This window comes from Schistocerca cancellata, unplaced genomic scaffold, assembly GCF_023864275.1.
Source record: "Schistocerca cancellata isolate TAMUIC-IGC-003103 unplaced genomic scaffold, iqSchCanc2.1 HiC_scaffold_838, whole genome shotgun sequence".
NCBI lineage: Eukaryota > Metazoa > Arthropoda > Insecta > Orthoptera > Acrididae > Schistocerca > Schistocerca cancellata.
In genome coordinates, this window is record NW_026046849.1 from 130001 (window position 1) to 135000 (window position 5000).

General features: G+C 55.1%; 1 non-coding gene across 1 annotated transcript in view; it reads right to left on the minus strand.

The window, feature by feature from the left end:
• Positions 1-561, minus strand: part of LOC126147003 (small subunit ribosomal RNA) — a 1909-nt gene extending 1348 nt beyond the window's left edge. The window contains exon 1 of the ribosomal RNA XR_007529899.1: positions 1-561. This exon is cut by the window's left edge and continues 1348 nt beyond it. This is a non-coding gene — a ribosomal RNA (small subunit ribosomal RNA).
• Positions 562-5000: the final 4439 nt, after the last annotated feature.

Here is a 5000-nt window from a genome sequence, read left to right on the forward strand (position 1 = left end):
GATACTCGTTAAAGGATTTAAAGTGTACTCATTCCGATTACGGGGCCTCGGATGAGTCCCGTATCGTTATTTTTCGTCACTACCTCCCCGTGCCGGGAGTGGGTAATTTGCGCGCCTGCTGCCTTCCTTGGATGTGGTAGCCGTTTCTCAGGCTCCCTCTCCGGAATCGAACCCTGATTCCCCGTTACCCGTTACAACCATGGTAGGCGCAGAACCTACCATCGACAGTTGATAAGGCAGACATTTGAAAGATGCGTCGCCGGTACGAGGACCGTGCGATCAGCCCAAAGTTATTCAGAGTCACCAAGGCAAACGGACCGGACGAGCCGACCGATTGGTTTTGATCTAATAAAAGCGTCCCTTCCATCTCTGGTCGGGACTCTGTTTGCATGTATTAGCTCTAGAATTACCACAGTTATCCAAGTAACGTGGGTACGATCTAAGGAACCATAACTGATTTAATGAGCCATTCGCGGTTTCACCTTAATGCGGCTTGTACTGAGACATGCATGGCTTAATCTTTGAGACAAGCATATGACTACTGGCAGGATCAACCAGGGAGCTGCGTCAACTAGAGCTGAGCATCCGGCCGCCCGGGAGTGTGTCCCGGGGGCCCGCGCGAACACGCAAGCGTCCGCTCAATTATTCTGCAAACAGGAGGAGGCTGAGCTCCCCTGCACAATACACCTCGAAACCCTCTCAGGTCCCGGCGGCGCGCAGCGCCGTCCTAAGTACTTGGTCGGGTTCGAGAGAGGCGCAATCGCCCGGAGTTAGGCGAGTAGACGCTTTAGGTGCGACCACCCGTGCTCCCAACTGAGCTTGCCGCTGCCGACAGAGGCCCGGGAGCGTGCTGTCGTGGCATTGCCGGCGGGAGACAACACGCGCCACCTACGGTGACCGGCAGCTCCAACGCCAGCGCCACAGAAGGGAAAAGGCCCCACGTGGGTGCCGAAGCGAACTCTCCCAGCACAGCGCACGTGCCAACACGTCTGCACAACTGCGATACAAACCACCAGCGAGAACCGCTGGGGCGACCGAGCAGCAGACGGCGTCGCGGCGCCGAGTGCCGGGCGGCGGCGCATCCTCAACGCACACAGTCCTCAATCGGACCAGCACACTGCAGATGTCCACCGCGCTTCGCACCGGGCCGGCGAGGACCCACTTTGGCTGCACGGCGCCGCGCGCAGGGTGCCCCGGCGCGCAGCTGCGCCGCCTGCCGCGTCCGTCGGCCGGCGCGCCTGCCACTGGGCGCCCCCACCAGCCGGCTGTAGCGCGTGCGCCCACGCACCGCGCGGCCAGCACGCCGGGCGGCCCCCCCTCACCGGCCGGGGACAGTCCCACCCACCCACAGCCGCGTATCGCTTCACACCCAGATTCACATTCACGTTCGTTGGTATGGTGGGGACCGCTTCGTAGCTGTACCGATCGTTGCCCTCACAGATGTACCTCCAGCAAGGACAACCGCACCACAACGGGTTACCAGTTGTTCATTTGCGTAACGTCACCAGTAAACGTACACGTCCATCCCCGTTTGCAAAGTCAACTATTATTGCATGCCTGCCTGTCAGGTGTCAAGACACAATACGTCCGCTCACATCCACGCAACAAAATGTGCCCAACTAGAGGGCACGTGGAAGGTGCCCCCGTACGTATGCGATGTCCATTGCGCGACCAACTGTCAACCGGCCTCTGTAGCATGTCGCAGATGTGGAACGCGGGGCACCGTGCTATCACATTGTGTGAGAAGAGACTACTACGTCTGCATACACGCGCCACTACATGAACAGACGGCTCATGCTGATCGCCATCCACCGCGTCCATTACTCCCACACGTCTCTATGGCGTACCACACTGCAATGCAGCTGTTATGGCGAGATGACACGTAGCTGTGTGCACAACATCTGGACGGTATGGTTCACCGCAGTCTTTGTACGGTCACACATGTGCCAGAGTGTATCATTCAGTACATGAGGACCGCTGTGCAGTACAGTGTGTGGGTTAGGCGTACATCGGCGGACAGTGGACACAGGACAGAACACGACGTAGACTGAGTGCTTCGGCATGCACCTGACCGACCAGCTTGCGAAGGCAGGGGGAAGGGGGAAGGGTGGGGGGGGGCGATGTACGTCCTGCTGGCGTCCACATTACAGTGTATAGCGTGAGCATGTAAAAAGGAAGCAACACTTGCGACGTGTTGAACATGAAACGATACACATGAGACCGGGGAGTGCGAGTCGCGAACTATTCTGAGCGGGTTGCGGTTGGACAACAATACATTAATGTAACGTGTCATATGCCAATTACAGAGCAGGGTAAGGCACAACCTGGGTCAGGTTAAGGCACAACCTGGGTCAGGTTAAGGCACAACCTGGGTCAGGTTAAGGCACAACCTGGGTCAGGTTAAGGCACAACCTGGGTCAGGTTAAGGCACAACCTGGGTCAGGTTAAGGCACAACCTGGGTCAGGTTAAGGCACAACCTGGGTCAGGTTAAGGCACAACCTGGGTCAGGTTAAGGCACAACCTGGGTCAGGTTAAGGCACAACCTGGGTCAGGTTAAGGCACAACCTGGGTCAGGTTAAGGCACAACCTGGGTCAGGTTAAGGCACAACCTGGGTCAGGTTCGGGCACAACCTGGGTCAGGTTCGGGCACAACCTGGGTCAGGTTCGGGCACAACCTGGGTCAGGTTCGGGCACAACCTGGGTCAGGTTCGGGCACAACCTGGGTCAGGTTCGGGCACAACCTGGGTCAGGTTCGGGCACAACCTGGGTCAGGTTCGGGCACAACCTGGGTCAGGTTCGGGCACAACCTGGGTCAGGTTCGGGCACAACCTGGGTCAGGTTCGGGCACAACCTGGGTCACGTTGGGGCACAACCTGGGTCACGTTGGGGCACGACGTGGGTCACGTTGGGGCACGACGTGGGGTAGATTGCGGCACAACTTGGGGTAGATTGCGGCACAACTTGGGGTAGATTGCGGCACAACTTGGGGTAGATTGCGGCACAACTTGGGGTAGATTGCGGCACAAATTGCATTACATTGCGGTACAAATTGCATTACATTGCGGTACAAATTGCATTACATTGCGGTACAAATTGCATTACATTGCGGTACAAATTGCATTACATTGCGGTACAAATTGCATTACATTGCGGTACAAATTGCGGTACAAATTGCGTTACATTGCGGTGCATATTGAGTTACATTGCGGTGCATATTGAGTTAGGTAACGGTGCAAAATAGGTTAGGTTAAGGTGCGACATAGGTTAGGTTAAGGTGCAACATAGGTTAGGTTAGGGTGCAAGATGGGTTAGGTTAAGGTGACATAGGTTAGGTTAAGGTGACATAGGTTAGGTTAAGGTGACATAGGTTAGGTTAAGGTGACATAGGTTAGGTTAAGGTGACATAGGTTAGGTTAAGGTGACATAGGTTAGGTTAAGGTGACATAGGTTAGGTTAAGGTGACATAGGTTAGGTTAAGGTGACATAGGTTAGGTTAAGGTGACATAGGTTAGGTTAAGGTGACATAGGTTAGGTTAAGGTGACATAGGTTAGGTTAAGGTGACATAGGTTAGGTTAAGGTGACATAGGTTAGGTTAAGGTGACATAGGTTAGGTTAAGGTGACATAGGTTAGGTTAAGGTGACATAGGTTAGGTTAAGGTGACATAGGTTAGGTTAAGGTACAAACTGGGTTGTTTTATGGTACACATTGCGTTGTAGTACAGTACATGTTATGTTTGGGTACGGTACACAATGTGGTATGGGATGGCGTGTTGGGGGGGGGGGGGGGGGGCGAGGTTCGTTGATATTGACCGTAGGAAGTGGATGCGCGAGGCAGCGTCAGTGTGTCAAAGGAGGTATGTCACGTCGGGATGCGCTTTTCGCTAGTGAGAGGGGGGCGCGCCGTGTCTGTGGTTGCGGCAGACCTGTGTGTTTCATTCCCGCCGGTGTATTTGTGCTGTAAGACGATGGAGTGTGGTGATGTTGGGTGCACCCCTGTGTAGGACATGTGTGGGTGTTGATGGCTTATCTGAGCAATTGTGGTTGTCGGACGAGTGGGATATTGTGTTTTATGATTGGACCTCCTGGCCTGGTTATCATAGTCTGGTTGGTGTATTGTGGCGCATAGGATGCACCGGACGTTGGTCCATGCTGGCGCTTAATTATTGAATCTGTGTCTGTTACAGGCAGAGAGTAGTGTGTGATAGAGTGTGTGGGTGACGTGTGGTTACTTTTGTTTGCACAGACGTTCAGCATGTATAGGGGCATTTGCGTATTTGATCTATCTATGTGGGCATGCATAGTTTACTGAGCAGTGCTGCGAGGTGACTGAACTACGAGCGACGTACTCATTTACAGCGGAATGGTTGCCTTCTACCAAAGATGGAGTATCGACTCTACGACAGCGTTGGCACCGCAGGAACCGGTGTCGTAAAATGGCCCCCACACCGTCATCGTTGTGCGGGGTAGGGACCGTCCATATTCTGAGAGGAGCCCTGTTTGCCACAGGGCGTGGGGTCTCGCGTCCTGCGGTTCAGTGCCCCCAGGGAAGCGCGCGGAGGTGGTGCTGCTGCTGCTGTAGCAAGCGAGCTACTTAGAGCATGTATAGGGACAGCGGGAATATGGCATATTGCATATAACTCTTCATGAAACGCAAGATATAGGGGTGGATTGCACGTTACGAGTGCGGGAAGAGTCCGCCGTTCATCCGCTGGAGTTGCGATTTGGGCGGTTGGGGTGGGGCACGTGCGGGTGCGGGTGCGGGTGGAGCGATTGTCGGTCGACGACCTCGTGCGGCGCAGGCACTGGCGTTGGGGCTCCTGTGGTGGACAGATGATGCAGGCTTTGTGGGTGGCGTCGAAAACTGGGCACTGTGGGACCTAGCGATGTTGTAGTCGGCGTGGCGTCGCCTAGATGGCGGTATCGTCGGTGCAGCAGGTCATGTTGCGGGGGACCTGCAGATGGCGGTATTTTTGTTTGTGGTGCGCTCGCCATGGTGGA